Here is a 22,887-nt window from a genome sequence, read left to right as displayed (position 1 = left end):
AGACCTATGGCACGATTACTATCCACAGCAAACGTACGTGATGAGACTGGACTCCTAACTCTAGGACTCCCTAAAACCTAAGACTCCTTAAAACCTAGGACACGACATGACGTAAGTGTTCCTAAATTGGTCTCTAATGGTTCTTATGACGGAAACCGTAATCTAAGGGTTCCGAGAGATACAAGACAAATCGATTTAAGTTCTTGAAGTTAATGAATTTCAGATTTCAAGGATTTTCGGTTTCTGGACATTTAAGGAATACCAAAGGTTCTAGGGTTCACCAATTTCGGCCTAGAATAGCATCCACGGAAGGGAATCACGCGTTTTTTCCTTGTGCAATTTAATAATTAGGTTATAGCACCTTATTGCCTGGCATATCTCAGGATTTCCGTGGACAGTAACCTCGGAGCCAATAACATGCTATAGCTTAAATATTCAAATTGTCAACGATCGATTGCAATTGAGATACGATTATGGACACAGTGGCCATTTTGCCTGGGAAATCTGAAGATCCTAAGATTTCTGTTTTCAATGGATTGAGGAGTGAACATGTGACAGAAATTTAAGGTTCTTTAGGAATTTTCATAATGATTTTTAATTAACTTCAATTTTTAGTGGATTTTATCAAATTCAGACTACTTGAGTGATTTTACAAGTGAAATTATTGCAAACGAATTCGAAATGAATTGAAATTTCTACAGAAACAAGATGTGAAGGTATGTAGTTTATTAGAAGAGTTTTACAGATTTTAACATTAAGCTCGTATTTATTTCTGATTTAATAACCATATGACCAGATTGTAACAACAACACAGAAACTACTAGAAATAGGAATCTAAATTCGTTGAAATTTCTACAGTAGTAAGATATGAGTAAACATTGTATGCTGTGAGATTTTCATGAATTTTTGAGACTATTTACTACCAATTTCGGATTTTTCAATTTTAAGACCAGATTATGAATTTACACTACCTCCCTTAGGCAAAAAGATTCAAATCAATTGAAAATTTTACAACAGTAAGAAATATGAAATATAAGACTAATGTAAAAATTTTGTGAATTTTAATTGTGATCTGATGTCAGTAAAAAATCTCACAAAATCTTATTGTTTTCAAAGAAAGCATCAAATAATATACCAAAAAAAATCCCAAAATTCTTAAAAATTCATGGTAGATTGTATCAGTACCATATTATTGTTCCACGAAATTTCATTAATTTTGGAATCTATTTTGTATATATTTTATTTTGCTTCGTCAAACAGACATTTTTGAAGAGTTTTCTATTTTTAAAACATGCTTTTTGAGAAAATTACAACTCCGAAAAATGTCCTTTAACCTTGTTCTGATGTGATGAACACAAGAAAATTTTTAAATTCCACAAAATCAATCATCCTGAGATAGCTATTTTTTCGAATTTTGTAATTTCTCAGCCATTATTTTAAATGAAATTCCATTTTTCACTCAAATTTTTGAAATCCTTTGATCCAATGTCCGATCCGATCCGATGGTTATTTTAGTCTATTTAAATAGATCAGTGTATTAAATTTCGGGACGAATCGGAATCAAAACACTCATGTAGATCATGATTTTTAGCACACACATATAATATTGAATTAAATTCAATTAAATGCTAAAAATCATGCAAAAATATAAAAAAATACCAAATAATCCTGAAAAAATCTGAGAATTGTGTACCTGCCTGTAATTGAAATCCTCGCCGAATCCGAGAGCCGAAAAATTCGAAAATCCCGCCGACGCTTGATCCGACCTCCTTTCTTTCTCTTTCTTCTTTTGTTTTTTTTATTTATTTTCTCACAGTGGATGGAGAGAGAGAGATGGGGAGAGAGAGATAGGGAGGGAGAGTATTCGAGAGAGAGAGAGAGAGAGAGAGTACGAGAGAAAAAAAATAGAGTATAAGATACTCTGTTTTTTTTTTTTCACGTTCTCTTTTTTTTTTATGTTTTGGTTTTTGATTTGGCTTCGTTTTTGTTGGGTTGTAGAGGGTGAGAGAGATAATGAGATGAGAAAGAGAGGGTGATGGGGAGATGGGGAGATAAGGAGTGATGGCCGAGGGAGGATTGAGAGGGATGGAGAGGGATGGAGAGTGGAACGGCTGTTGATGGTGAAGGCATAGGAAGATGAGATGGATAAAAGTGGAAAACAGACGCTCTGAGGGGGTTGTTGGAGATGAGAAACAGAGGGTAAGGAGAGTGCTGTTAGAGATGAGAAACAGAGAGCTTGAGAGGGCTGTTGGAGATGAGAAACAGAGGGTAGGGAGAGTGCTGTTGGAATTGAGAAACAGAGGGTGGTGGGATTATGGGAAAGATGGAAAAACAAAGGGAGGGATTAAAAGGGGGAGAGAGTGGAAGCACAGAGGATAACCTGGAGAGGGAAAACCGAGGGATTGAGGAGAGATCAATGGAGGGTTGCTGCTCTTGAGGAGCAAAACAGAGCCTCGGCTTTGTTCTTCGTCTTTTTCTTTTCTTTTTCCTCTAAGAACCAGAGAGAGCTAGCTCTTTTTTTTCCCCCGTCGAAAAACAGAGTCCCATATCATTCTTCTTTTTTTCCTTTTGTTTTCTTCCCACCTCCTCCTTGAATAGCTGTCTTTCTAATCAAATCTCCCTTAAGACCGATCTTCTCGTTTTCTGCTTGAGAAAGTTTCCTTCCACAATGTTTTCTTCCCTTGCTACCTCCTGTGTTACTAAAACCCACCCCCTATTAAAAGAATACCCAAGCATTCTTTCTAGAAAAAGGGAGCATGTTTCCCACAACATTCAATGACCGAAAATAAGTTTACACCATGCCTTTCTAAAAAAAAAAAATTCCCTTTTCAAAATAATGACATAATGGAATCCCCAAACACTGCCGAATTTGTTTATTAGGTGGCGGAATTACCAAACCCTATGATCGTCCCTATCATGCATGTAATTGAGGGTATGGTGGGCCTCGCCGATCGGACCATTGAATTCTAATCACATTCAAAATATAAAATGATAGGTCTCACCCAACCATAGCCCGATATGTAAATTGTAGGTCCCACACATCAGATTACGAAGCTCAAAATGATAGTGGCACCACCCATAAAAAAATAATTAATGATAATGGCCCCACAAATGATAATGGCCCTACCTTTAAACTTTTTATCGTGGTGGCCCCATTCCAATTTGTCTAAATGCTTTACAAATATGGTGATGGGCCCACACCATGCTGAGCGCATGGTGGGCCCCATCCCATGGCTTAAAACACATGGACACCTTCTCATAGAGATTAATGTTTCAATGTTAACTCCAAATGAAGCCGAAATGCATTTTCCATGGAAAAATGTATGGTTTCATTGTTTGACCCAAGTCTAAACAAAATGCTCAATGCAGGCCCACCAAACGGGTCCAAATTCTCTCTTGCTCGGATTCTCGTGAATAACCCCTCTCAACACTTATCGGGAAAATGCGAAACACGGCAGAAATGATCGAAAAAGATCGAGAAAACATAAGAGGCGGACACAGGAATGGAAAACACTAAAAAACGGATAGCAAAACGCTGACTTCTTTGTTGATTAAAGCGGAGCAAAATGGGGGTGTCTACATGCCCCGACAGCTTTTATGGACCTAATGAACAGGATATTCAAACCATTATTAGACTAGTTCGTGGTTGTGTTCTTTGACGACATTCTGATATATTCTAGAAGTCAGTCTGATCACGAGCATCATCTGAAAGTTGTCTTAGAAACCTTAAGAAAAGAGAAGCTATATGAAAAACTGAAGAAATGTAAATTCTGGATCGACTCAATCTCCTTTTTAGGTCATGTGGTCTCTCAAGACGATGTATCAGTAGATCCAAAGAAGATTGAGGCAGTAACATTATGGAATAGACCAAATAATGTTTCGGAGATTCGTAGTTTTCTGGGTTTGGTAGGACACTACTGTCGTTTTGTTCAGGACTTCTCACGTTTGGCTGCTACTTTGACCTGTTTGACACGGAAAGGGACAAAATTTGTTTGGTCTGAAGATTGTGAAAAGAGCTTTCAGGGATTGAAACAGAGGCTAGTTTCTGCTCCCATCCTAACTTTGCCTGTTGACAGAATAGGATTTGTGATTCACAGTGATGCCTCAAAGAAAGGCTTAGGATGTGTGTTGATGAAGAATGGCAAAGTGATTGCGTATGCTTCACGTCAGTTGAAACCTTATGAAGAGAATTATCCGACTCATGATTTGGAATTGGCAGCAGTTGTGTTTGCCTTGAAAATTTGGAGGCATTATCTGTATGGAGAACCTTGTAAAATCTTCACTGATCATAAGAGTCTGAAGTATATCTTTACTCAGAAAGAATTGAACATGAGGCAGAGGCGTTGGCTAGAACTGTTGAAGGACTACGACTTAACCATAAGCTATCACCCTAGAAAGGCTAAGGTTGTAGCTGATGCTCTAAGTCGGAAGTCGTCTGTGAATTTGGCAACTTTGATCACTTCTCAGAAGTATATCTTAGAAGACCTCCGAAGATCAAAAATAGAAATTTGTGGTCCAAACTTTGGGGAACTGATGGCAGCACTCCAAGTACGGCCCACATTGCAAGAAAGAATCAGAATAACTCAGGAATCCGACCCAGAATTTTGTAAAATCAGAAATAAGTTAGAAGAAGGATATGAATCTGAATTCCAAACTCACAATGATGGTACCTTGATGTTTGGTAACCGCATTTGTGTTCCGAATGACTCTGTTTTGAAAAATGAAATTTTGAAGGAAGCGTATAGTTCGCGTTACTCTGTACACCTTGGAGGTACGAAAATGTATAAGGACTTGAAAGGAAATTTCTGGTGGAATAATATGAAAAGAGAAATAGCTCAATATGTATCTCAGTGCCTGACTTGTCAGGTGATTAAGGCAGAACATCAGACACCACCCGGAACATTGCAACCACTTTCCATCCCAGAATGGAAGTGGGAGGAGATTACAATGGATTTTGTGTAAGTTCTACCTCGTACTCCCTCAGGCAATGATTCTGCATGGGTAATTGTAGACAGATTGACAAAGACAGCTCATTTCATACCTATTAGAACCGGCTTGACACCTGAAAGGTTGGCCCGGTTATATATTGATCAGATAGTGAAATATCATGGTGTGCCTAAAACCATTGTATCAGATAGAGACACTCGTTTTGTATCTCAATTTTAGAATAGCTTACATTCAGCAATGGGATCTTCCCTTAAATTCAGTACAACTTTCCATCCTCAGACAGATGGACAATCTGAAAGAACTATTCAAATTCTAGAAGATATGCTCAGAGCTTGTGTTATGGATTTGAAAGGATCTTGGGATGACCATCTTCCCTTGATTGAATTCTCCTACAATAACAGTTATCAGGCCAGTATTAAGATGGCACCTTTTGAGGCCCTTTATGGAAGGAGATGTAGATCACCCATATGCTGGAATGATGTGGGTGAAAGAAAACTCTTAGGTCCGGATTTGGTTCAACAAGCAGTGGACAAAATCCATTTGATTAGAGAGCATCTTCGCACGGCACAAAGCCAGCAAAAGAGCTATGCAGATGTTAGACGAAGAGAATTGGAATTTCAGATCGGAGATAAGGTACTTCTGAAAGTGTCACCCACCAAGGGAGTGATGCGGTTTGGGGTTAGAGAAAAACTCAGCCCAAGATTTGTGGGACCATATGAAATACTAGAAGAGATTGGAAAGGTGGCTTATCGATTGGCTTTACCTCCATCATTGTCTGGAGTGCATAATGTGTTCCATGTGTCAATGTTACGAAAGTACATATCGAATCAGAATCATGTAATTGAATTAGAACCTCTGAATCTGAGAGAAGATCTTTTATTTGAAGAGCAACCTGTCCGTATTGTGGATTGTAAGGACCAGGTTCTCAGGCGAAGGACTATTCCATATGTAAAAGTTCAGTGGCGGAATCACTCAGAAAGTGAAGCCACCTGGGAGGTGGAAGAGAAAATGAGATCGAAATATCCGTTCCTATTTGAGAATTCAGGTACGTGATAAGAAAATTTCGAGGACGAAATTTTTGTAAGGAGGGTAGAATGTAAATACCCAAAAATACCACTCACTTAAATTTTCGTCCCCCTCTCTAAAAGAGGGGCGTTTTTGTCCGTTTGAAATTATCTCTGATTAGGGCTTCCTAATAAAGCCTATAAATACATCTTTTTATGGCTAAACAAACCCTAAACGTTTTGTTTAAGCCCTAGAGAAAGAAATTGGAGAAAGAGAAAGAGAAGAGCAAGGAGATCTCGATTTCGGAGTCGAAGCCGCGAGTTCAGATAAGATCTATGAACTATGAAAGTTTTGGATAATTAGAAATCCTAAAATAAGGGTTCGAAAAGAGAAAAGACACAATAACTTTGGTTAATATAGATTAGAAATAAGAATCATTGGGTTGATCTTGAGTTTTCTTGGCCTGATATTGTTTTACAATTTCAAAGAACTCAAAATCAATATATATGAATCTGAATTCAGAAATTAGAACTTTGGAGATTCGACGTAGAATCTTTGGTGATTTTCTTTCTTAAATTATACATATGAATTCGGAGCGTGAAGTCGGATTTAATGGATTCCTCTTGCCGATACGAATCCATCGGATCTGACCTCGCGCGAATTGAACCCCAAACGAAAAGTTATGGCTGTTTTTGTGCAAAAACGGGGAAAAATCACGTTATGAAGAAATATGGGTTCGCGCTGGGGCGGACGTTCGAAAAATGGCGGACGTCCGTGATGGCCACAATAGAACCTCGGACGCCCGCAATTCTCGGACGTCCGTAATACCGGACGTCCGTCATTCTCGGACGACCGGCGCAACAATTTTTCCAAAACTTCATAAATTCATAACTTATTCGTTTCTGGTTCATTTTCGACGTTCTTGTACTCTATGGATATGCTAAAGACGTCATCTTTCTGTTAAAAATAGTTTCAATAAGTTTTGGAAACTTTTGAAGAATGATATCACCAAATTACAAGAAATAGCCATAGAATGGGTTACCTTTTTAGGCCCTTATTTGTTATTTATGTTATGTTCAGATCAGGACATTGAATCATAATCCGAGTTAAGGAATCGAGCATCTTTGCGGTACGTAATAACGTACTACTTTGGATACTAACCCTATTTCCCTTTTGAATCATTATTGACTTTAGAAATTGGTATTGATACCTTTGAACTCCTGAACTAGCCTTGGTCTAGTATGTCTGTCTCTGTTTGGCCTATTTAGTATTTTATCACTATTATTCTGAACCTTAAAAATAATTGTTATGAATATATGTTCTGAACTCTGAACCATTGAACCTATCAGTTTGAATTCTGAATACTTTGAATCATTTGACTATGAACTTTGAACACTTTTGAACACTTCTGTGGAGGCTTCGATGAACTCTGGACCCTGACATGTGGGGGTAAAACATTTGGAAACTCTGGACCATGCCATATGGGGATAAATTAATTGGCAACTCTGGACCCACCGTGGGGGTAGTACACTGGAGCTTCTAGCCCGTCAGTGGGATATAACGCTGGCCCTGTCCACTTGTATCTAAACTTCAGGAATCGATTCCGAACACCGTGGACTGTCGGTGTATAAGCAGTAACATATCTTCTGAACCATGCTGATGACTCTGAAGTGTATTTGAACTCTGAAGCTTCTGTATATGAACTCTGAAATCTCTGACTTGATCTGAACTCTGACTTGAATTTGCTTTAAGCACCTTTAATTCAGAACCATATTTGACATGCACTTATAAGTGTTTATGCCTATGAATCAGCTGAGACCTTTGAACTCAGTTTTGACTTTGACTATCTGATCCTATTGAATCCTGTCATGTTAGACTATGCTTAGAGTAGTGCTTTATTATGTACTGAGCTTTTCAGCTGACTTTGGTTATTTAACATTTTTTAGGTCTTGGCCCACGTGAGGTTAACGAGGAACAAGACGCTTAGCCAGGATTTAGATTTTGGCTCTAGAGACTGTTTTAGTTATTTAATTTTTCATTTATTAGGAAGTAAGCACTTCGAATTAGATGTAAAGACCATATTATTTATTTCCGCTTTGACTCTTTGGGGAGAGATGAGATTTGATTTGACTTTGATGGGTCTGCATTAATTAAACTTTAAAATTTCAGTTATGAATTGCCAGGTTATTTTGTTATTGCTTTGTAGCCTTGTACATTTGTGGGATTTATCTCGCAGGTGCATGGCGCTGCCACGTCTTACGCCCAGGGTGGGGTTTGGGGCGTGATAGGTCCACTACCCAAGTGATTGAAATAAGTCACTTCACATCTCGTGCATGTAGGCAAGATAGATGCTAGTTGTGTACAGGAAAATGTGTCCAACCTCAACCCCAACTAGGAAGTACTAAGGTATGCAAAGAACCAGAATCCCATATCTCCTTACTCCCTAGGATCTGTGAATCAATGAGCATGGGTTTCTGAAATTCCAAGGGTAGGCCCAAGTACTTACTCTAATGGCAACTTATGAGGAGGTAAATATTTAGGTTGCTAACAAGTTTTAATCTTTTGAAAACTCTAACCCAATTTTGAAGATTAAGAGATCAGAGATGAAAATTAAGCACACAAGTTAAATCCTAAGTGCAATGCAAATGTAGAGCAAGAGATAAGAGAGAGTGCACCCGAGATTTAAAGTGGTTCGATCCTCAAAACGCGAGGCCTACTCCACTCCACTAACCAAACCCGTTGATGGCTTCACTATTTGATCTTCTTAACTTCGGTGAAGATCGGTGCCGATTACAATTCCAACCGCCTTTAACCTTGGTGGCAATCCTCACCACGGAGAGTGGACTCCGCTTCTCCGAACACTCGCCCAAATACAATATTCTTGATAAAGAAAGAAAGAACAAAAAATCCCTCACAAGGGTTTACAAACTTTGAATAAGATGTACAAATTTGAGCCTATGATCCAAATCCTAAATCTAGAGGATGAGAGGCACAAACAAGCTTGATTCACTCTTAGGATATTCCAATAGGTTTTTAGAGTGTTAGGATTGATGGTTTGGAAGTTTAGAATACCCATATATATAGAAAAACCAAATATAACCCTTTAAGAGGCATACTCGTAATTCTGGCAAAGTCCCAACGGCTATATTTTTCTTCCCGTTATAGTGGTCTCGGAGTTCCGAGCGAATTCTCGGAGTTCCGAGAAATTCCTCGGAGGTCCGAGAATTTCTCTTAGAGTTCCGGGAATACAAACAGAAGTTGGAAAAAAGCTACTGGACCAAATCTCGGAGCTCCGAGGATTTCTCGGAGTTCAGAGCTCGGAGTTCCGAGAAGCATATATGCAGCAGATTTTCAATTCTGTTTTTGGGCTTCCAACTCTGCACCAAGTTGGGATTGTTATGAGGGTTCCAAAGTGTTGGAACACCATAAGGACAATCTCTTAAACATTTAGGGTGTGTGAGATTGACTTAATTTATGCCTCTAAACTCTTAAACTAGGATTGGATCGCTACATTCTAAAATGACTTCGATCTTCAATTGCGATGCTCCAAGTCTTCATGCATCTTGGATCTCTGATGTCTTTGGCCTTCCTAATGTGGTCCAATGAGAGCTTCTTGGCCTCAATCCAAGCAATCTTGTCTTAGCATAATTATAATCTACAACTTAGACATTCAAACACATTAGTGATACAAAATCACTTGTGTATTGGAATTATCAAAAGAAGATGGGAATGCCAAGGTGGGAACCATTGGGCTTACAGTTTCATACTTTGCTACCTAAGGACAAATACGTGTCAATGCTAAGTAATATATCACACATATTTAACTTTTTAGTACCCATTAAATTGTCATGAAAATAAACTTTTATTGATTAACATGCGAAATATACTGGGTTTTAGGGCACCAACTCTAACACTTAGGGAGCAGGGAGATATGTGATGAGCACATTTATGTGTGAATTGTAGGTAGGAAAAGTATACATATTTTATGTTTAAAGCGGTGCTACTAAGATATTTTTTGTGTTTTTGGTGTTTCAGGGTTATTTATGAATTTTCAAGAAAAATGGAGCTCAATAGAAGAAATGCCAAAGAAAAATTCAAGTGTGAGAACAACTACGAGTCAACTACAATTGTGGCTCATCATTTGTACGGCTCGGATAAGTTTATGGGGAATAGATTAGAGGACAATCCAATTTATATTGCAGCCCACCATTTGAACGGTTTAGATCACCACATAGAAATAATTTGGGGTGGCTCATTTATATGGTGACCCAATCTAACGGATGGTTAAGATCAGCCCATGAAATGATTTAGAGGCTATGACCAAACCACAATTTCGCCCATCAATGGTACGGTTTGAATCAATCCATGGAAATAATTTGAAGCACAATCAATTTAATTTTTGCCGTCAAATGGATGGTTGGGATCATTTTATGGAAACAATTTAGAGGATGTGGTTAATTATCATTATGTCCCAACAAAATGAGTGGATTAGATCAATCAAATGGACAGTTAGGATCGTCCCATGGGGCTGATTTTTGGGCCCATGAGTACTTCACATTTTGGCCCATTTAATGGACGATTTGGATCAGCCCAAGATGTGGTTTGGTTGCTATTAGGGGATGTAAAGGTGGATTTCACAATAGAGAGCACTTTTATAGAAAGAAGCCACCAATTTTGGAGTTACACTAAAAGGGCATTTATGGAAATTGCATGTAAGAGAGCAAGAACCGACCATGACCTTTTGGCATCTTGCCACCAAAAAAATTGTCCATGTACATGCATGCCTTCTTAAGAATCCCACGTCCAGCTCCATTTTTATGTTTTGGGGTCAAACATGTGGGAACCACTTGGGATTTATTATACCTCAAATTGTTTTGGAATTTTATGCATGTTCAAAACACAGTAGCTTTACCCAAGTTAATATTAAGGTCGGGTTGCCAAATTGCGTTTCCTTTTTGAAAGAAATAGCAATTTCCTAATTGCTATACATGCAATGGTGGAACCCACTTGCTAATTTGGCATATATTCATGTATTTTGGCCATTCTCGAACGTCCAGCGTGCATACCCATTCTTGCTCCCACATGTTGGATTTGAAGAAAATAGCATTTTCTATTTGCAATAATATGCATGCACAAGTGGGGGCCATGTGTGGCTCTCCTCTCTTTCTTATTGGGAAAGCAGTTCACGTGTTTTTTGGAAACTTATTGGATTAGAAACAACAGCTATGTTTTTGGTTGAATATAAAATAGTATTTTCCAAATCAAATGTAATGTATACATTACAATAGAAAGTGGGACCCACTTGGGGTATGGAAAGTAAGAATATAGAAGAGCAATTTTGGCATCTCTTTACGTCCGGTAAGCATGCCTCCCTCTCTTTGTTCTTTATATATATATAACATATGTGGGCCCGACTTGCTAGAATTACTCTTCCTCATATATTATATAAATCGCATTATATGCATGCCATGAGTTTCTTTCGTCTTGTTGCCAAATTTCACCCATTCCTATGTATGGAAGAAGAAAAAGTCAACGTGAAAAAGTTACCAAAGAAAGATCAAAAGTTAGTGAAATTACAAACAAATAGTGAAATCATAAAAATTACCAAAGACAGGTGGTACTTGCCAAAAATACAAGAAACTTGCCAAATTTGTGTCTTTTCTTGGATTTTGAAAATAGAAGGAGAAGAAGGGTATGTATCGAAGTGAAGGCTCTCTCTACATACTCTCTCTACTCTCTTTTACTCCATATTCTATTTTGTTCTCTCTTGCTTTCTTTAAAGTTCTTTTTCTTTTCAACTTTCAATCCAAAGCATCATCATCCACCATTCAAACTCAATGTGTCATTAAAGCTTGACGGAGGAAAATTCAACCAAAGATTGGAGGAGAAAAAGAATAAGTTCTTTTTATTTTTGTTATTTATTTCAAGTTCCAATTTGATATATTTTTTGTTTATTTCAAGTTAGTGAAGAAGTTACTTTTCTTTTGTTTTTCTTTTCAAGTTCTTGATGGTACTTCTTTTCTCTATCTTCTTTAATTTTGTTTCTTTCCCCTTCTCCATGAGTAGTTAAACCTATCTACTTAAGATTTAGATGAAGCCATGGGGAATGAGAAAGATGATTAATTAAAACCAATGGCATAATATAACATCATATATAGGAGTTTATATTTGTTGGATCCCAATCACTCATACCATTGGCTTTCCCCTTTCGTATGAGTAATTGGCGATAAACAAATATAATTTCTTATATAATCTATAAAATTGGGTAGTATGTTTGATCAATCACTCATGGGCAATGACATCCATTAATCTTATTCCCCATTGACCGGATTTATCAAATACACTATCCAAAGCAAAAATTGGTTTCGTTGATTATCCAAGTCAAACCCATGGTGGATTCTAACCCTAAGTACTTTTTTATATTGAATTAAGGTTTTTACACTATTCCAAATTACTTTTGTAATTTTTCAATTTACTTAAGCCCTTAGAATTTGGTTTTCTAATTAGATTAGATAAGTAGTTAATAGAGATCATTAGAATTTTGGTACACTTTGCCTAAATATAAGAGTTAATTTGGTAATCCTTTTTACATTGTTTTCGACCCAATTATCTATTTAGTTAATAAATTTAAATATATTGTTGGCTCCGAGGTTGTTGTCCATGAAAATCCTGAGTATATGCCAGGCAACAATATATATCGTAAGTTTATTTTCCAAATAGTATAGGGGTAGAAACCACAATAATCTCTTCCCTTAGTTCGACCCGTATTTAGACGATCCGTTCACTTGCGGTTAATTAATATCCTAATCAATATGGTATCCCAGTTCTTTGCAGACCTTAAATGTTCCTGGTAGGGGTCGAGATTGGACATCTCCTCCTGTACACAACCAACACCAGTCTTGGCTACATGCACGTGTCGTGGGATGGCTTACCACAGTCACTTGGGTAGTGGACCCTAAACAAAAAGAGTAGGTGCGACGATAGGACCGCATTGAACTTGATCATACTAGAATAGCCTGTGGACAGGGGTTAGTAAGCCTATTGTACCAAACAAGACCCTTTACATGTCTTTAGACCTGAGGGGTCATATTGGTTTGTGGGCTCGCCCTTGATTCTTGGTCTATCTAATCGTGGTCCTTCTAGAGATCACCAGAGGGTAGTATTAGAGTTTTGTACCTACGAGGCTAATAGTGATACTCGACCTGAAATTCTCCGCCCTAACTAAGGGAATATCATCTACAGTTTCGGTTAGAGCAATAGGCCTATAAAATAGCTTGGCCAAGCGGATTTGATTAATGGTTTATCAAAGATTTTACTAAAACACGTGATTATTTTTTAAATGAGTTTGCAAAATGCATTTGCAGGCCATAACTGCTTGACTGGAAGGTATACCGTGAGTGGGTCCAGGGGATAGGAGTTGTCCACCCCACGTAAGACCCAACTTAGTAGATGAAGAATGGAGAAAAGACTTGCACATATTAGATGTGATTAGGGGTATGATGATTTGACGGTCATCTTCAGGGTTACGTCTCGGTGGAGGCCACTGATCCAATGCGATTGTAGTTGTTAACTATCGAGCAAAATCTCAGTGGGGCTCATTTTTTGGTTCTGCAGGATCGACCGTCGGATAATTGCAACGATCACACTCACAAATCGAAGGACCCATTTATATCCTTTGGATAAGTGTCTCGCATTTACTAGATTGCATGGACAGACTAGATTCGTCGCATTTTATGCGAGGGAAAAGATTTATGTAGTTCCTTTGGTGTATACACACCGTATGACGCATTTGGAATACCCAAAGAGTTAATTGTTAACTTAGGGGTGTTTTGAAAATTATAGAATAGTATGGATGGATCTTTTATCCCAATGGATGGGAGGAGATAAGTTTATTTAATCAGAAAAATTAAATAACAACCTTATAGACTTATTTTACTAAAACAGTCATACCTCTCTCATCTCTTTGCCAGAATGAGTATATAAGTACTCGTTTCGAAGAACTTTTAAAGGGTTAGAACTTTATAGTTTATGATTTTTTCTAATTCAGTCATTTAGTATTCCAAAAAAGGAGTCGAAAATTGGGCAACAACTTTGTAGCGAGAAAGTAGAAAAGTAGGAGATTTTTTTGGGATTGGTTTTGAACCAATAAAGCAACCCACGTTTTTGAATTTGGAAAATGCCTATCTTGGCTATGAAAAACATTCAAAAAGTTTTTTAAATATTCTCCACCTTATTTGTTTCCTATTTGTAAATGTTAAGTGAGCTAGTCTTTCTATTTTTAAGGAATTTTGGGAGAAACTCTTGGGAAACTTTAAATGAGGAAAGCAAAACTATATAAACACATATGAGAAAGTTTTCTACAGATTTTTTGCTGGGAAAAACATTTTCCCCTCCTTGGGAGAACGTCCAAAATTTCTCCTCTCTTCTCTCTCTTCTAATTTGTTGTTTTTCAGTTTAACATCTTTTAGAAACCAAAGCTCCATCAAAGTAAAATTTTAATTCCCATCCAAGAGTACTGATATGATCAGCTTATATGATTGACAAGGGTTGTTTAATTTCCCTCCGTGCAATTGAAGGAATCCATCAGTTCAACTTGCGGATCCGGGACGATCGGATCGTTCGTGGCCGTTGGGAGAGTAGATCTAGCAGAGGCTGATATTACGGCCAGTTACAAAGGTATTTTTTATGTATTATATTTTTATTTGAGTCGTCATCAGATCATCTAGACCATAGGATCCTTGGTTAACGGGCGAAATCGACGAGAAAGTTTTTGTTCTACGCGATTTCCAGTTCTGCTACGTGTAGCGAGCCCAGGGTTGAAAACCCTTCCAACAAGAACAGCTACATAGGCTCACTTTTTATCTTATTCATTTAATTCATCCTATGTAGCTGTTCTCTCTTGCTACTTGTAGCGAGATCGACGAGAAAGTTTTTGTTCTACGCGATTTCCAGTTCTGCTACGTGTAGCGAGCCCGGGGTTGAAAACCCTTCCAACAAGAACAACTACATAGGCTCACTTTTTATCTTATTCATTTAATTCATCCTATGTAGCTGTTCTCTCTTGCAGCAGCCAGTCCGCGAACTGCCTTTTGTGATGGTCCCTAGCAAATCCCTTATAATTTTTATATTTTTATTTCTATGCCCTCAATGACCTTGTCTGCTTTATTGTTTGTAACTAATCTGAGTTAAGCTCTAGCAGTCGATGATGAACAGGGTTTTGTGGGGTTCTTTTTATGGAGCTGATGGCTTGAATTTGAAGGTAGTAAGAGGAAAAACTTATCTTCCCAACTTTGTTCTTTATCTCTTCTACTTATTTTGACATCTAAGTTTCAGGCTTTTCGGGGTCAGCTGTACGGAGTTTGCACATGCGTTGAAGTTGATGGGGTCTCAATGGGCCAAACAATGATGGGCCTTGATGGGTCAGACCCACGAATCAGAAAAGATAAGGCGTTGGGCTGATAATTGGGCTTGTAAAGGTAGAGTCCTAAAAAATAGATCAAGCTTTCACTTCAAGAAATAGAGCTTATTGTGACAGAAATAATATTACGGCCGTTGTTCATACTTTTCGCCATTGATTACATCGTCTTTCCTGCTAACATTTACCACCATACTTCTTGTTTTCGACTTAGTGCCAAAGGTTGCCGCCATTAAATATTTAGGCACGGCAGGAATTTGAAACAATCAAGGTGAAATGTGCACAAGTCATGATGGTTAAGAACCGTCGCGAATTAATCTTTCGACTTTAGCGCCAAAGATTGCAGCCAATCATTATTTTTATGCAATGAAAAAACAAAGATCATCGCTGTAAATTCTGAGTAGCGATGGTTATCATAAACCGTCGCCAAAAGAACCCACTGACCATAATAAAGGGTGCGGGAATTATGTGATTTTATGGGACACAACCATCACACAATATTAGTCATCGTGATGAAAAGACTTGTGCCAAAAAAGATCAACTTAGTATATCTATCTATCTATCTATAATATACTAAGCATGTTTCTTTATTTCTAAGATTTTTCTTAGAAATTTTTTTATCCAATTTGGGTCTGCCACCCTTACAAAATTGAACTAGACGTAATTAATTTAAATTTTGCCGCTGTATTTTGTGTTATTTTGAATACAACCACTTTCTTTTTCTCCAAGAATCTCTCCCTCTATTCCATTCTCTGTAAAATACCTCCCTCTCTCCCGTTTCACTTTTAAAATTCAAATGATAGACAATCCGGCAGTTAACTTGGATCCCACGTTCTTTTTCTCCCTAAAATCTCCCTTCCTCCCACTACAACAAAGTTGCCAATTACCAGTGGTCTTTAAAACCGCTGGTGAATGGTGGGTTTTTAGGCGCGGTTATTCAATAGACCGCTGGTATATGGTGGGGGAAAGATGCCATTTGAAGAACCAAAAAAATACATCGTGCCCCCTCTTTTCTTCTCCCGCGCCCAGGCTTTTCCTTCCCGCGCCCTCTATTCTATGCCTCGTCAACAACCGATTAGAACCCCAAAATTGCTCGAGAAACCCTAATCGCCATGGCCGATTGACGAAGGAGAAGAAACAGAGGAGGAGAGAAGCATCCATTGGTTTGTTTTCTAAGGTTTGACCCTTCTTTTTCCTTTATTATTTTCTAGGGTTTCGACCATCTCCATCTGGATTCATCTCCACGCCCTCTCTGAAACTAAGAAGAGGGTATAGAATCAGAAGGGGTTGATTTGGGGTTAGGGTTTAGATTAGACCAAAAAAAGCCTTCGCACGGTCATATCTTTTAGGTCTCTCTCCCTTTTCGCCTCCTGGGTTCGAAGGAATCTGACGACTAGGAAATGGCATAGATCAAAGATCCGTCCAGCAAGCTCTTCGGGAAGACAATTCCGGTGCTTCTGTTCAAGATCACCTTGATGCGAGTTGGATTCTTTGAGACAAATCATCAAGTTTCTCACTGGTGACTAGTCTTATTGAATGTGTTTTTTAGGTTTCGGTCATTTTAGGAATTTATTTGGACCACTTTTTTGGTATTAGGTTTTTTAGATAGATCTAATTGGAAATTCTTGATTAATGTTTTCGTTGTTTTGGATTTCTCTCTGTTTTTAAATGAGAGATTGATTGAATTCACATGTCTTTATCAGTTTATTGAATTAATATTGCTGGCAATTTTTCTTCGAATTCATTCGTGTATTTTGCATCCTTTTTCGTGTTTGGGCACTTTTTCAAGTTTCTGAATATGCTTTTGATTGGGTTGCTATATTTAGGAACTTTATTTTTTTTATTTTTTTTGGAATTTATGTGGACATGCAATAATATGTTCATTTCCAATTCCAGGAATTTACATGGTCCTCAATTACTGTTCCTTTCTGTGTTTCTTGAGCTGCCATATCTTCTATATTTTATTTCATTATATTTTTTAATGTCACTGTTTGTGTTTAGCTGTATCAAAGATAATCTGAAATTCATAGTCAATTTTTTTGGACAGTTATCCATAGACAAAATGGTCCTTCAGAATTTCATTGGTTTGTGTTAAGGATCAGTTTGATGCGAGTGGGATTCTTTCAGACGAATCATTGAGTTTCTTATAGAGCGGTTAAATCTTAAAAGTTTTATCTGATTACAAATTTTTTTAACTTCGTTGGATCAAATTGAAAGTGGAAAAATAATATCAAATGCTAAATTGCATAGTTGCCAGAGTAGGAAGCTAGTGTGAGAAGCGACACAGTAGGTGGAAGCGAGAAGCGACACAGCAGGCGGAAGCGAGAAGTGCCGGGTTTAGAAAAGAGAAAATGCAGGATGTGAAAAGATCTAAAAACATAAGGAGAAAACATTTGGAAAGTGTTATTGAAAATGCGGGATATGAAAAGATCTAAAATCATAAGGAGGAAACACATAACCTGAAACCTTGCTCTTTGTTCCTCCTTTAAGCCTGGGCATGTTTGCACTTGGAGGCAACGGTTGCAAACGGTTATAATTCAAACCAAGGCACTGCTTGGTCGTGTTCAAAGGCTTGTTTACAAGGAAGGCAAAGCAAAGGCAACTGCTAGTGGTTTTGGCTCACATGGCAGCAAGGCATTGGCTTGCACATGCACGTTGTGAAGACCACTTTAGGCAATTGTGCACACATCATGGCTGGATGGTTAGGCAACTTTTATGGCACATGTTCATGTGCTCAATGATCCAGTGCTCAATGATCCGGTGCCCACCGATCCAGCGCCTTCCTCTTCTGAGACTTATGATTTTAATGGGGCTCACATAGATCTGTCAATGTGAGTCGTGGATCATTTTCTACAGTGTGGGACTTCCCACAAGATAATAAGATAATGTAAGCATAATTGGCCATGTTAAGAAAACTTCAATCGCTCACGTTCTGCAATCTACTTCACATGATCCCATTCGCAGATCATTTTCAGATCGCCAGAGATGATGTTCCAGAAAGATATTCACAAAGAGAGGGCCACGAGGTCCCTTTTTATGACAACTTATATGTATGCAACTATATTATAATGTGCGAAAAATTCTACATGTATAATTACACATCCTTAGTAATATATAATGGAGCTGCTTGAACAATGGTTTGCTACATATTGCATACATGAGTTGCAACCCAAATAACCCCTATATATTGCTACATATTGGATAAGCGACGTTCTGTTTAGCTCTTGAGGATTTCTATACTCAGCGTTTGTATCTTCGTATTCATGTAATTACAATATTTTATTTATTTGTTTCGATCGGTTTTTTTATTCTCAGTTGTGTGAAATTCATGATTTTTATTCGTTTTGTTATTATCATGGATTGTTTCAGGTTTTTTTCTTGACATTCGATGTCATTCAGTTAAAGAGGACTAGAAACATACGCCGACGAGATAAATACCCGCGGAGGAAAGACCGTGGGTAAATATAATACCAGCAGTCTATGGCTCTTTTAACAGCGGTCATGACCGCTGGTAAATATCTTTTTTTGTTGTAGTGTACCTAAAATCCCTCACATCTCTCTCTCTCTCTCTCTCTCTCTAAACCGCATATATTTCCGTTGGTTTCATTATTTTTAAACTACAAAGGAATCTTTAATTAGCGGGAGAGCTAATTTTGGTTCTACACCTCAGTGTTTGATGGGGTAGGGCCCACCATATCCATCTATGTTTGGGCCCTTTTTTTATGCTCCATAGGTGGGGCCCACCATCTCCACCCAAGGCCACCAATAGGATGGGCCACCATTTTACACCTCAGGATTTGATGGGCTGGTCCTACAATCTCTACCCAAACCAATGAATAAGGTGAACAACTATTTTAGACATGTTTTCATTGGGTGGGCCCACCATTTTACACCCATGCATAGCATGGGCCACAAATGCTAGTGTTATAATATTACAAAATGATTTTCCAGTAGTTGTCATTTGAATTTGCAGTGAATGGATAAATGTTACCATTGATAAAGCAAAAGAAAATCACCGCTGCCATCATCATTGTCAAGCAATGTTGGATAAAAGTTACTTATAAAGCATAAGATAATCACCACCAACAGCATCATTATCAAGCAATGTTATATAAAACTTACTTATTAATACTGCATTGAATTAATACATAAGATAATTTCATTTGTAAATAGAAATACAACAATGACACAAATAATTACATAATTTTCAAAATTAGTAAGCAATGTTAGAGGGGGAAAGAAAAGATGAGAGCTCTTGATCTTGTTCAAGTATGGCCATTTCTTCCTTGTCCATGCTCATCCAAGCTTCAATTCCATCGCCACTTCTATTCCCAAGGAGAAAAGTACTATTTTCCGAAGGAAGGGTGCAAATGCTTACCCAAATGGGCTTCCCCCAACCAAAATCTGCATCATATATAGGGAATCTGCGCCAGTCAGTGAAGTTAAAAAACTTAAGCCCGTATTTTGAGTATTTTTCAACTAAACCACTGATAGATTCATGAGCTTTCACAAACCCATCCGGTCCTTGCAGTTCTTTGACCAAATTAGTGTCAACTTTTTTTATTGAATCCCTCAGCTGCCCCTCTAAGCAACGTTGCATGTCTTTTTCATGACACTCACTCTCCACCAACGCCGATGTAAATACAGGTACCCAGAGATTTCCAAAGGAATGTTCCGGCAAAGGTGGGACCATCCTTTTACGCAGACTCACTGCACTCAAGGCCACATATGCATCGGTTGACCCTACGGTCCTTTGAGCATTTATGACACATCGCCAGATGAGTGCTGATACTGCTTCATAGCTGGTGGGCCGCCTCAGCGATGGGGCCTTAGTGGCTCTATCTTTCAGTGCGGCGATCTTCGATGCATTGAACACAAACCTTTTGGTCACAACATTCTTTGCCACTGCAAACACATATCGTGGCACAGATAATTCCGATGGGAAAAGCGAGGCCGCGTCGAAACTAGGTCCCATGACTTCACTATCTCCTCTTGCTTTTGCGGCCCAATTGTTGATCAATGTGATCATGGAAGTCCCATCAGCAATCTTGTGTGAAATGCCGATGCCAATAGCCATTCCACCACAGTCAAATATGTTGACTTGGATAGCAAGAAGTACGTCCCTCCCTGATTTAGCATCAAAGTAATAGCACGGGACGAACTGATTGAGGACCTCGAGATCAGGATTTTGAAGAAATTTCGAGAGCTGACCATTTACTCGAGCTTCGAAAAAATCGACACCCTCGTCATTACAATCTGCCACGTTAGATTCTTTGATCCTTCCAGCCAATGGATAGAAGCGGGTTAAGGTTTCTGACAGAGATTTTTTTAGTAGGCGAGTTTTCTCAACACTTTTTTTCATTGCATTCTCACCATTGCCATCCCCAGAGTAGAAAAGTATCAATGGCACGTACATTGAAGGAGCGAGCTGGTCTAAGACGGAGAGCTTGAAGCTCTTAAGGTGAGGGGGAGTTAGAGATGATGGTCTAACATTGTTTGTGGAGATGACTTGAACTCTAAACATCTTGGCGTCCAAAGAAAATAATGTTTTAGGTTCTCTCATTTACAAGAGCTTGGCCTCTTTATTTATAGGAAAACACTTCCAAAATTATTTCGCTTGGAAAATAAAGAGGAAAGGGGAATTGACTGACGATCGATTTGGTCAATTCCGTAGATATACATGAGCTCACTTTTTTGTCTTTATATATATAAGACCTGCATGGCTGATTGTATTCGAATTGAAAACTACAATTCACGAGTGTTTTCAAAGCCGAACGTGGCAAAAAGAAAAGTAAATGGACATATAAGACACGCATGTGGTAATCCCCTTCATAGTTTTTGTTTCGGGTTGATCTGGACAAGTAAATGGACATATAAGGCACGCATGTGGGATTCCACTTCCTAGTTTTTGTTCGGTGTTGATCTAGTGGGCCACCGTGTGCACAACGATCAAACAGTCTTAATTGTTGAACAAAAAAGGGTATTTTCTATCTCGTTCATGTTTGACCATTTTGGGAGGAAGATGGCTTAGACCACCCTCGAGAGCCCCAAAATTTATGACCGTATCAATGGCAGCAGTCAGAAATAAGCGCTTTCATCCTTTTAGATTGGGCACGGACACTCCTGAAAGACTTGATTACATTTGTATGTATTTCCTTCTTTGAAAATTTCATGATAACTTGAGCTAGTTCATATTCAACTAGAAGAGGCATTTCTATAATGTCATTTGGATATCAAAATGTTCACTAATAATGCTGCAGATTTTTACAGACTACAACCAACCTTGAATTCACGTAAAATACAACTTGACCATGATGGGGGGCCTAAAATATAGCACCCTATCGGAGGCTGACAGGTGGGCGCAGCCAAAATGTACCAGAGGCCGGCGAAGGGATAATTTCACACCTTAGCGAATCCTCAAAACCCTAAACCTGCAACACCGGCCACCAAAGATAATTAAACTTGGAAACTCATGATTCCAGGAGACTCGGCCTATATGGAAGTAGAGCCCGAGAGGCAATTTTTCCCAATTCACTAGGACTCTCACTCAATAAAAAGAGAGCCAAAGCTCAAAGATACAGATTCTAAAATCATTATTTTGATTGTTGAGCCTTTTGAGCGCTCAACTTTTGTATCTGTTGTCGTTCACTGACTTAAGCATTGAAGAGCGTTCACGGAGACCAAAGTCTGGGTCATTTGTTGACGGTTAGTTCGTGCTCTCAGGTTGCAGATCTTGACTCTAGGAGCTGACTCCGCCTCAATCCAGTTTTAGCGGCAACAGATTGGCACTGTCTATGGGAAACAATACAAAATGTTTTAGAAGATCCAAGTATGGAACCTTGGAGAAACAATTGGGTGAGCTTTGTACGATCTCCACCAAGGAGCGATTCCCTGAGATGCTCGGTGGCCTCCCAAACCGTTCATCCTCCACCGCTCGACGGCCCCCGTGCTCCCTCTCAAGTGTCACTGCCGCAAGTGGACATACTGATGGTGGATCAGTTAAACTTTCTAGCCCAGCAAGTCATGATCCTAGTTGACCAATTCAAGAAATTCGTAGAGAAGGAAGCCACCCTATCGGGACGAGAAGATGAGCTGACACAATGGGAGTAGCTCGCATGTACACCGGAAAAAGGTCTTTCACCGGCGTTCATGAGCGTCGGTGAAAATACGGATGAACGCAGGTGTAAAAAATACAGACGGTTTTATCGATCGTCGGTAAATCCAGTGTCACTAAAGGGTTATACCGACGTTCCATAAAAAAAAGTCGGTAAATATATTTACACCGACGTTCTAGACCGTCCCTAGAAAGGTGATTTTACCGTTGTTTATAAAATGTCGGAAACTTTGGTAACATAGATATGACACTGTCTCTTTTCATGTATCACCGACGGTTTGTGACCATCGGTGATTAATATATCCACCGACGCTTTTCCTTCAACGTCGGTGAATGTATTATTCACCGACGGTTTTAATGAACGTCAGTAAATCTGTGTTCTTTTTAAAAATAAAATCAATTACAA

At 38.6% G+C, this 22,887-nt stretch overlaps 1 pseudogene; it reads right to left on the bottom strand.

Moving 5' to 3' along the window:
• Positions 1–19,580: 19,580 nt before the first annotated feature.
• LOC143850255 (stemmadenine O-acetyltransferase pseudogene) lies at positions 19,581–20,912 on the bottom strand (annotated as a pseudogene).
• Positions 20,913–22,887: the final 1,975 nt, after the last annotated feature.

Source organism: Tasmannia lanceolata, unplaced genomic scaffold, assembly GCF_043159265.1.
Source record: "Tasmannia lanceolata isolate RefF3 unplaced genomic scaffold, GAP_Taslan_0.1 ptg000018l, whole genome shotgun sequence".
Classification (NCBI taxonomy): Eukaryota; Viridiplantae; Streptophyta; class Magnoliopsida; order Canellales; family Winteraceae; genus Tasmannia; species Tasmannia lanceolata.
The sequence above is the reverse complement of the archived record's forward strand: the minus strand, read 5'-3'. Positions and strand labels throughout refer to the sequence as shown.